Source organism: Herpailurus yagouaroundi, unplaced genomic scaffold (genome assembly GCF_014898765.1).
Source record: "Herpailurus yagouaroundi ecotype Mexico unplaced genomic scaffold, PumYag 221, whole genome shotgun sequence".
Lineage (NCBI taxonomy): Eukaryota > Metazoa > Chordata > Mammalia > Carnivora > Felidae > Herpailurus > Herpailurus yagouaroundi.
The window spans coordinates 14,383,664-14,395,673 of NW_024412452.1; positions in this window are offsets into that span (position 1 = coordinate 14,383,664).

Genomic DNA, 12,010 nt, shown 5'->3' on the forward strand with positions numbered 1-12,010 from the left:
AAGTAAAGGTTGGAGGCAGTGTGGATTCACGGGGCAAGTACGGTAACCAAGTCCCGTGATGCATCACCTTTAGGTTTGTTGTGTTTTGCCATGACAACAGCTTATCTTTGGTAGATGTGTTTGGATCCACAGCTGACACTTGAGGAGGTGGCTTTTCTGAACTGGATTGACAAAGGCCGAAGATGAAAATGAAGCAACAGAGCAAGAGATTTCTAGAAAGAGGATACTAAGGGGTATAACTGCTCTTTTCATGTCAAAAAGACACTAAATAGAGAATACTGGTTTCTCTGAGCTCTTACATTCACAAATAAGATGCAATTAATCCATACAGCTAATCTGAGCCCTTTAGAGCTATTACTAGTGCTATAACTACCACAATAACTTAAAATCAATTATTATTGATTATTATTATTTATTAACGGACACCTGGGTGGCTCAGTTGGTTAAGCACCCAACTCTGGACTTCTGCTCAGGTCATGATCTCACAGTTGTGAGGCCAAGCCCTGCTTTGGGCTCCCTGCTGGGCATGGAGCCTGCTTAAGATTCTCTCTCTCCCTCTCTGCCCTTCCCCACCTCATGCTCTCTTTCTCTAAAAAAAAAAAAAAATCAGTAATAGAAAGGTCAAACTGTTGGCCTCTAACCCTTACACCACACATATTAGATCAACCTCAAGTTCTAGTGCCAGATTTTAGACTGTGCTCTGCCACCCTGAGTTTGTGTGGCCATCTTGTTATTCTGGACAAGTACGGCATAGGGACTGGTACAGCCCTAGTCCTTGTCTTCTTCTTAGACCACCAAAGGATCCCATCGTTCTCTTTGACCTTTCTGGAGGAGGGCTGGCAACCCGAGGGGTCAAGCAAGTGACATAAGCAGTGAGGTGGCCTGGAGGATGTGGAGGGCTTAGGTTCTACCTGTTGGCAACAGTACCAGTACAGTTCCAGGCAACTGTTGCCATGGTAGGGTTTAGGCCCATGTATACCAGATCTTCCAATTTTTAAGGCAAACTAGGAATCTGGAATTTAAAATTTTTTGAATGCTTCCATCTGACTCCAGAAAGTGTCTACATTCTGGGAAGTACAAATGATGCATATCTGTGAGCCAAATTTGGCCCACAATCTACTCCTCTGGCCTTGAGGTTGGAAATATGGGAGAGTTGCAATCCCCCTGATTCCTACGAAGCCCATACTCTGGCAATTGTGTCCAGAGCTGGAACTGTTCCTCTTGAGGCTCATTTTGACTGTCAGCTGCTTCTCTTGGTTAAGAAGAATCAGGAGTTGGGTTGGGTAATTCCTTGCTCTCCAGTGCTGGGGGGTACCTCTGCTCCTTGGTGATGCAAAGTCAGCAGCATCTTTAGAGTCCCAGTAAACTGTTAAAGCCTGATCTTGATTCTGGCATTGTTCCTACAGCTCAACATTAAGATGGGACTTTCTCCAACAAAGAGGCGTTCTATTCCAATTGTTCTCAGGCTACATCAGAATCATCTGAGCAATATTTTTTTAAGAAAGAGTCTCTGGTCTTACCCAGGAGAATCAGATTTAGTCAAAGGAGTATGATCTTGGGCAGCTGTTCTCAAATGTTTTATCCTCAAGACCCCTTTGCATGTTTGAAAATTGTAAAGAACTTTATGTGGGTTACATCTATTTATATTTACTATATTAAAATTTTAACTGAAAAAATTTAAACATATATTCATTGATCCATTTCAAAATTAATAAACTCATTGTATGTTAATATAAAAGAATGTATTTTGTGAATAATAGATATATTTTCCCAAACAAAATTGACATCATGGGAAGATTGGCATTGCTTCACAATTTTACAAATGTCTTCAATGTCTGGTTTAATAAAAGACAACTGGGTTGTCCTATCTGCTTCTGCATTCAGTCCATTACCATATGTTGTTCTGGTTGAAGGGATGAAGAAAATCTGATCTCCTAACAAATTTTCAGTTAAAAAAATGGAGACATTTTAATAGCCTGTTCAGATCATTGTGGATATTCTTCTTTGATACTATACTAAAACTCAGTGAGTGATAGTTTCCTAAATGTTAATGGCAAAGTGACATCTTAAATCATATTAATGAACTCTGTACTTAGTTACATTAAAATCCACTGGCCTTTTTGCACTGTTTCTCTTTCTTTCTTTCTTTTTTGGTCTCACAGTAGTTTGGGATGCTAGAAGTCCAAAATAAAGGTGTCAGCAGTGTTGGTTTCTTCTACTCTAAAAAATGTTTTGACTATAGTTGATACACAGTGTTATATTAGTATCAGATGTACAACATAGTGATTGAACACCTCTATATGTTGTGCTGTGCTCACCACAGTGTAGCTACCATCTATCACCACACAACACTATTACAGTATCATTGACCATACTCCCCATGCTGTACCTTTTATTTCTGTGCCTTATTCATTCCATGACTGGAGGTCTTCTTGCACTTTTAATGCATATTTACCCAAGAATGATTCTATAACATCACACATTGCCGTTTGGAAAATATTTGTTCACAGATCTTTTACATGTTGACACATTTCCTTATACATAGACATCATCACACATCACGTAGCCTCTGGAAAAGTGCATTGCACATTCCATGAGAGAATGAAAACAATAAAAGGGAATATCTTGGATTGTTGTAAACATGGTTTTGACCTCTACAGACCCTCTGGTGTATCAGAAAGAGCCCTTTTCTAGAACTATATAAGTCTACTGTATATAGTGCTACAAGCTAGCTAAGTGACCTTAAGACAGTTTCCTCACCTTTCTATGGCAGTTTCTCAACTTTAAAATGGAAGTTTGGAACTGGAGTTGGTGTTTATCAGTGGGGCACCATTGGCATTCAAGGCAGAAAAATGTGTTGTTGTGAGGAACTGTCTCTCGTGTTGTGGGATAGTTCACATCTCTGTCTCCCTCATGAAACACAAGTTGTACCATAGCCCGTATTTAATCCTTGTAACACACCCAGAACCCTGGAGAGAACCCTCCAGAGGGCGATATTGCCTCCAGTTGAGATCTAGTGGACTAAATGAACTTCAAGTTTCCTTTTCATTCTGAAACCAGTTCTATTAAAACGTGAGAAAATGACCTAAAATAATTTAACATATTTTGAATTTCTCCTTTGCTTTTTGTGTGTATGTGTGCATGAGTGGGTGCATGTGCACTTCTTTTTAAAATATACCTGACTTGAACAAATGTTCATGACCATTTTGGTCTAGTGACATAGAAGGTAACATAATTAGAGGAGTGAGAGTGGGGGTAGGAAGGGGAAAGAGGGGTAGGAAAGATATTCACATTCTCCTGCTGCATTTTTACAAACTAAGAATTCTTAAAATCTTTAATAGTTGATAGTGTGTTGTACAATCACTTGTGCAGCTGACCAGAGGGGCGGGAAGAGAGAGCTAAGATTCCCTAGACTACCAAACTTTGGGGAACCTGTAGACAGCCACATAAACATCCCTCAGCCAACATTGCCTTCTTTCTGCTCCTGAAAGGGCAGTGCGTGAAGTGACTAAAAGCCTGAGTGCCAGAGCCAGCCTGCCTGCCTGTTACTTAAACTCTCTATGCCTGTGTTCCCTCATTTGCCAAGCGAGAAAAATAAAGCACCCACCTTATAGACCTACTGTGAGAATTAAGTGTGCTAACGTATACGAAGTATTTGGAACAGCGTGTGCCAGTGGGTAAGGAAGCAATACATGTCAACTGATAGTGTTAATAAGTAAAGTCAGGAAGCCCACTGCCCTCTGCTGAAAATCCCCCTCTGAACAAAAACTTTTGTTTACCTTTCCTTGTTACATTTTTCCATTCTTTTCTCATAAGGCTGACTATAAAGCTGACTTTATCATACTTTCATGTGAATACATGCACAGTTAAAGGGGGAAACTCCATGTTTATAATCCTGGATGGTTTCAGTGAAGAGATCTCAGGCTGCTTTCCTGATGTCCACGCTAAGTAAAGGCAGGGACATTTCCCAAAGCCCAGTAGAGCTGGTGCACCAGAATTTGGGGGGATTGGAGCACACACGTTTAAATGGGGCTGATCTGAAATTGTCTCTGCTGGCAATGAAAATCCCACAGAAACAGACCAAAATGGAACTCCCGAGATGTTTGGCTTCGCAAATGACCAGTGAGAAGAAAATTCCAGATTTAACAGGGAGACCACCTTGCCAGGACTTTTCCACAGTAAGCATTGGAAAAGGTTTGGAGGGGAATCCTGGAGGTCGACTGTCTTCCTCTTCCTCCTCCAGAAAGACGGAAATTGATTTACATTTGCGCACTCTGCTCTTTGCAGAACCTCCCCCTGGGCTCCAGAGAATTTACACTTTCACATCACCAGAGAAATGAGGGTGGTGAAGAGATAAGAAAGCAAAGGCACCTACCTCTTGGGTTGACTGTGGACCTATCTGCAATCTGACTTCCGGCTGGCTCACGGAGTCCTGAGAGAAGAATTCTGACAGATGTGTATATTCCATCCGTGTTGCAGAGATAAGAGGAAGGTGATCTCACAGCAAAGCTTCTGTATGTTTGTGCATGTGTGTCTCTGAATAAACACTCTTGAGTAGAGCTTCTCGGTCTGTATTTCTCATGTCTGTTTTGAGTGGCCCAGACACTTAGCTACTCTTTCCTCAAGATACTACTAATGACCAATTTAAGTACTTAATGGGCAAGATGCATTTAGGGTGTCTTCAAGTTGAGGGTCTCTTCCAGCTCTGTACATGTATAAATTTATATATTTGCAGGACCGGAGATGGCCTCAGAATTCATCTAGTTGAAATCTATTATTTTTTTGACATGAAAATGTCCTGGTCAGAAATCACTTTCATAGCAAGACTGAGCCAAGAACGTTCAAACCATAACCCTTTTTACTACTTGCTCCAGGGTTCTTGAAATTGGGGTCCATGTGCTCCCCTTGAGCCATGCAGCTATGTGCACAGTTTATCAAAAAATGTAGCTTACAAAGGCCTTAGAGATATGTCAGTGGAAATATTTGAGAACACCATAGTGATGCTAAAACCAAGTGTCTCAAAGAAGCAGCTAGACTGTGGCCATGTGCCCCATGTTTCTATATGTTACCAAAATCCATTTTATTTTGAAATGGGATGAATAAGAACATTGTCTCTCTTGTCTCTGTTGGACAAAATTCCTCCCGTTTCCACCTAACTACATAATCTTTTACCTTTTCTTACTTTGTCCCCAAGAAAGGCTTCCCTGAACTTCCAGACTGAGAGAAATCCTCCAGTTTTATGCTTTATTGAAACCTGCGCTCCTAACTTGTAGCCTTCAATACATTTGGTTCATGTCTGCCTTCCCAGCTACGCTGTCAGTTTTCTCTGTGAGGCGTGGTTCATGTTGGTCTCAATACCTGATATCTCTGATGCCTTGACCAGAACCTAGAACATGGTAGGTAATAAATAGTGTTTAATTAAAACAGAATTCAATTTCCCAAGCCAAGCAAAGTAGTCATTGAAGATGCCTGGCTTACTCTGCTCCAATCCAGAAACAACGGTGCTTGGCCTGGCAGAATATCAGCAACTCTCTTCATACCAGAAACAGGCCAGTGTCTCCTGCTGCCTACTTCCAGAAGCTAAAACAGATGCAGGTCACTGACTCTTCAGACCCAGTGGCCCCTCACTGTGACTCAGGCTATTTGGCCATGTCTTACCACCAAGGTCACTGCTGCCCAGGATTGTCTTATTTCCTAGTTGAGAATTATTTGAGGTAAGGAGTCCAGCAAGGAAGTCGATTTAAAAAAAAGGGGGAGGGGATACCTGATGTAAGTCAGCAAAAGTGCTTGAGAAGAGTAAAGGATGAATTCCAGAAATATTTTGAGGAAGAGAGTCACCTAAGCTTGGTGAGGGAATGGATGTGGTAGGAATAGAGATCAGGGTGTGGAGAACCCCAAACAGTTCAGTGTTTTGTAGCATGGATGACTGCCTGAATGGGGACACTGTTAACTAAGAATGATGAAAGAGAGGAGGATATATGAAGGGGAAAAACAAGAGCTCCAGTCTTAAAATATTGAGTGTGAGATCCCCACTGCTGTGATGTGTGTGTCCAGCAATTAGAAATATGAATGCAGAGATTGGAGACAGGTCAGGGCTGGAGACCTATACGGGGAAACTGCCAATTACCCCTAGAAGTATGTTCTGTTCATAGTCAACTACCTGGCTCTTTACCCAAGATCCTGGGGTAGGGACCCTAGATCCTCTCTCTTGATAAATGACCACAGTGCCTGTGGCCTTTGGGTCAAGTAAGGTAGTGGTTATGGCAGTCTCAGTGGGAAAGACAGGTCAAGCCACTGGACTTGGCCCAGCCTCAGTTAAAGATTCATCCCTGACCATGATCCCAGAGGAGGCAGGGGTTCTAGCATTATCAGGCTTGGCTCTGCTGGTGAGGTGACAGGAGGTGGAACATATCCGTGAAAATGTAATAGAAATAAGTGGGAGGGGTGTCTGGGTGGCTCAGTCCATTAAGTGTCTGACTCTTGATTTTGGCTCAGGTCATGATCTCACGGTTTGTGGGTTCTGGCCCTGTGTCGGGCTCTGTGCTAACAGTGCAAAGCCTGCTTGGGATTCTCTCTCTGTCTCTCTCTCTCTCTCTGTCCCTCCCTCTCCCCTGCTCATGCTCCCTCTCTCTCAAAATAGATAAATAAACATTAAAAAAAATATGTGGGCACTTGTCAATCTTGATATAAAAATGGACACTTGTGAACAATTTTTTAGAAACAGAAGATGTCAAACCAAGTAGATCTGTGATGTGTGACATGGGCAGATAGAAATAGATGTATAGTAAAACCTTGGTTTGTGAGCATAATTTGTTATGAAATCATGCTTGTAATCCAAAGCACTTGTATATTAAAGTGAATTTTAAGAATCATTGGCTCAGTTGTGATCATGTGACATTAGGCTACTCACATAGCTACTCATATTGGAAGACATGGCTCATTAATCCAGTTAAAATTTATTAAAATGTTTGTTTGTCTTGCAGAACACTCACAGAACAAGCTACTTGCAGTCCAAGGTTTTACTGTATTTAGTTCTTATTTTGTAAGGGATTCTGCCTGGTCTGCCCTTCTAGCCACTTGGCTGAGTTGTCCACTCTTTTAGTGCTCTCTCTGTCTCACTTTCACTGACTGTACTTGCTCTTGGACTTACTTAAGGTAATCATTTATTCCCCAGAATTCCTCATCTGACCATGTGACTTTTCCAGCTGCATCACCACAGGCAGAGTGAAGAGAGATGACAGTGGAGTCAAAGAAAGAAAAAAATCTGGCTGGCACCAGGCAATTAGCAGAAAGGGAAAATAAAGCCTTGAAATTCCAGACTTGCACCAGTTTACTCAGTGGCCAATTTTTAAAAGTCTGGGCTGGGAAGTAAGGGCATAGAACTGTGAATGGTCTCTTCAGAGATGTGAATTTTGAATAATTGGCATGAAATACTGCCACCTTTATTTCAATCCAATCTTCCTTACTCCTTCTGGGACCTAGAACCATCCAGCCAGATGGATGGCTGGTTTCTGAATTAATTGATTGCTCTGCTTTGCATGTGTCATCTTCTCCACCTTGAACCACCCTTAACCTAACCACCAAAAGACTACCATTCAAGTGCCATCATCCCTGGGTGGCTCCCCCACATTTGGTGTTGGGTTCTTCTTTTTTGTGTGGCCTATCTGCACCCTGTACATGTTTCCATGACAGTACTTGTCCTGTTGATCTGTCTCACAAGGACTGTTTTTTTAATCATTTCATCCCATACCTACCAGGAAACTTGTCTCTGCTGTCTCCTTTGACAGAATGCCCTTCTTAGGGATCACTCTGAAAATCCGTTTATTCCCTTGCAGAGTACCCTATTTACTTCTTTTGTAGCATTAATCATCATCTGCAGTTCTTTTGTTAGCTTTCTAGCATCCATCTCTCTCCCCTTGGAAGGACCCTTGGGTGAGGGCAAGGACCTTGCTTTCTCATCTCCATCACAGGGCCTGGCTTTCACGAGGTGCTCCAAAAATATTAGCTAGAATAAATAATAACATGCCCTGCACATGCATAATAGTAAAAAATGCCTAGAATTCAATCCAGAGCTGCTTTACTGCATATCTTTCCAAAAGCTAATTATCTGTATTTTTTGTTGTGGAAAACTTTTATTTCATGCCAACCAATATCATTAATATGATACACACACACACACACACACACACACAAATGTTTAGGTGGAAACCTTGCAAAAGGCTTTTTTGGTGTGATGGCGTCTGCAAGTGGCAAGGGCGGCACGCTTCTTGGAGAGTACTGGCTCTTCAGAACTTTGAGACAAAACATGTTGTCTTTAAAATCCCTTCCTTCTAAAACTATTGGAAACACCCTTGGGCATTCCATTCTAGGTTTTAGAGCAGGGGCCAGGCCCAAGGAGCCTATCCTGTAACCAGTGTTGGTGTAATTGTGAGGCTCACTCCAGCTCCACGCTCCATACCCTATCGATCTACGATCTCACCTCCACTTACCTATTTAGGTGCGGATGACGAACTCAGGAAGTGATTGTTTCCTCAATATTTCCTCCAGCAAAGAGAAATATTGTTTGTCACCATGGAGTAGACATGATTTTTTTCTATGTACTTTTTTCTTAGTATAGCTGTCATTTAAGGTACTGCCCAGGAGATTGTAGAAGAAGGTGGGATGAGGACAGGCCCCAAGGATGCCCAGCTCATTGGTCTTACCTGGTCACTTCAACACAAATCACTCTCCCAGAACAAAGAAGTCTCTACGTAGATTAAGTGCCCTGGTGCTGAGATTAAGTGCCGTGTGCTCCCAGATGCCTCTACAACTCTGAAAGAGCCACTGAACTCTTAAGAAGAGAACTTTGACTTCCCTTGCCTTCATATTTCTTGAAACTTCCAGCTCATTTGGGACTGCCGCACACAGAACTACGTCAAAATACTAGAATTTAATGAATCTTACTTCTCTATCCCCCACTCTTGACATGAGTAGCTACTACTTGCCTCTAGTTAATTTCTCTGTCTGGTAACCAAATTCGTGCCAGAAGTTCCTCATATTTTGCTTTGTTAGCACAGAGCACACTCAGTCTGAATTTAAAAGCTGGTTGCACCTGCAACAGGGTGCGATGCCGGGCTAAGCATGTGGCCTCGCCAAACCTTCTTCGTTTCTTGTTTGCTCGTGTATTATTGCTTAGTGAAATAGGAGTCATTGTCCTAATAATACCTACTTCTTAAGATTTTATTATTAAATGGAATACTCCACATAAACTGGTTATACCATATCTAATGTACTGCTAAAGCTTACATTTTAGCACTCGTAGTAAAAAAATACAATTAGTCAAAATGATAGCTAATCATGCATGATAAGTTGTCAAGATTTACCACCATCATTCTTGTTATGATAATTATTAAGAGAATGAGTTTTGGTATAAAGCAAACCAGCTTCTGAGTCTGTGTCTACCACTTACCACCTCTGTGCCCTTTTCCTCCTATGCAAATAGGAGCAACAATCACCCTCAGAAGACTGCGCGAGGATAAAGGGAGGTCAAGTTAAAAACAAATAAGTAAAAGCTTAGGGCCTGGCTAATAGTTAAGTGTTCAATAAACAGGGAGTTGCTCAAAGAGAGAGCTCAGCGACAGAAGTCTCTTCTCCTCTGGGAGGAAAGAGTTCAGGGACCCTTTTTCTCTGACAGTGTCTTTTTGTTCATTTTGAGTTGTTTTGTAGACACAGGACTGCAATCCCGAGGCCATCAGTCAATCAACCAATCCTGACCAAGCCAGAGGTTCCCAGACCTTCTCAGTTCACGGTGCTATTAGTTTCTCAGTAAGTGGTTCTCCGTGTCCCTGGGCCAAAAGAACTACCTAATGGCACCATTTATTGAGTAGTTAAGTACAAACAAACTAGTAAGCATTTATTTATTTATCTAATAATGCAGTAGCTGTTTGGGAAAAAAAACGCTCATACCTTGGAACAAAAACAATACTATTTTTAATTTCACTTTTAAATCGCCACAATTACTAGCGGGCTGTGCTCTTGTTGGGCACTGTCTGCTTTCCCAAACCTTGGCATGAGCTCGGACCCACCACCCCCGTTTGCTGTTCCACATTGATTTTGTGCAGCTCTCGCATTTTGTCACAGCAACAGCCAAAAGCCAAGGTTCAAAAATGATGTCATTGATGTCATCGAAAGGAATGCAGATGATATGACATTGAAACTGTGCACTACCTCCAGCTGGCAGTCGCTCTGGGTCCCACAGATGTTGAGGATCACTGTGTTTCCCTCAGACAGGTAAGATATTGTGGTGCCCTGTGGATTTCTTGCAGCTCTGAGGGCAGGGTGCCTCAGCACACAGTTTGGGAACCACCAGTTGGGTCGGTTGCCATGTGCCAGGTACTCTGCCAGCACTGGATCTAATGCGTGAACCAGATGGATACAGTCTGTGCCCCATGATTCTTACACGTTACTGGATGAGACCAACATTAATCAAAGAATCTTACCAAAAAGTCCATTATTACAAACCAAGCGCAGTGAAGTGAAACCAGCCTGTTCCTGGCTGGGCCTTGTGTTCAGACCTGAGAGGAGACTCTGTCCTCATTTGATTCCAGCAGGTATTTCCTTTGGCAGCTACAAACCTACAGTTGTACTCAGCACCATCCGTCCTAAACAATGACTTGGACAGAGAAGAAAACTGGTGTGCCTAGAACTAGGAAATTAAAAATAGCAATGTCAGCTTTAGTAAGATGCATCTGGTGGGGTCAAGGATCCTCCACCTACCTCAGCATTATCTCATTACCCCTGGTTCTCAGGGGAGACATTCAGAGGGGAATAATCACTATTTCAACAAGGCTTTTGCAACAAGTCTACAGGTCTGGCCAGGGTGCATGTCTGGGCCTCTTAGGATGGATGCCTTTTGTCCAGGTCCTGGACAGGCTAAAGCTTACATCCTGGAAGCAGGCTGTCTGGCATCTCGAGCCCTTGTACACTAGGCTCTTGCCCTCTTCTCTAGGTCTGTAGTTTTTAAATTCACAATGTATAAGGAGCTGAAGAGGAGAGGGAAGTCCCCAGGTCTCTCTTACCAAACTACTTGTGTGCAGGAATGACTCGCAGAAGACAATGCTGCAGAGGAGAGTTTTGACCTGAGCTTCTCACCCCCTCTTTCTAGGCCCACCAAAATTATTTTCACCCTGAGCTCCAACTCTCCTCCGGTTGATGGAGAGACATGAACCTAGAGCTCCCACTAGTGGCAAGAGGAGGCCACCACCCTTGCCTGACTGGCCATTTGTTTCTTCCCTCGTTCTCACTCAGTTTACCAGCTAGGCTGATGGTCTATCAGAAATATTCAAAAATGCCGCCTTCACTTTTCTGTGGACATTTTCCCAAATGTTGGCAGTTTTCTATAGAGCTTCAGGGAACAATGAATGGCTCCAGGCTTTTATGAATGTCACTTCCATTGTTGACCCCCAAAGCCAAAGCTACTAGGAGTAAAGTATAAAGTCAACGTACCCCTACCACCTCCCCTCTCTTCCCTTCTTTTTATGGGGACTGTTCAGAATCAAGACATGTGGAGTTGGCACACACACACACACACACACACACACAACTAGGCTAGCTCTGCCTTCCACCAGCAGGGAGATAGGTAGGGCTGCTGGGGGGGGGGGGGTCTGCAATGAGTGGCTTAGGAAAGCTCCACTCAGGGATTAAGAAAAGTACTTCCCCCACCCCCTCCTTTTCTTGTTGATGCTTCTTCATAGGTCTGCTTTTTCTCAGTGTCAGGGTGGTGAGATTGGCAGAGGTGGGGAGCAGGGAGCAGGAAGGGGCCAAGGAGGCCGCCCAGCCTTCTCAGAGTACAGGCTGCAAACCCACCTCTAGCCCAGGGACCAAGGGCCTGGTGCTGCCATGATGTCCAACCCAGGACACAGGGGGATTAAACCGTAGTTTGGGCCAAAACTTTGGTAGAAATAAAGAATGTGCTCTTGTCTGGCACATCCCCACAAACCTACCACAGTAAGAACTGGGTAAGTATAAGTTC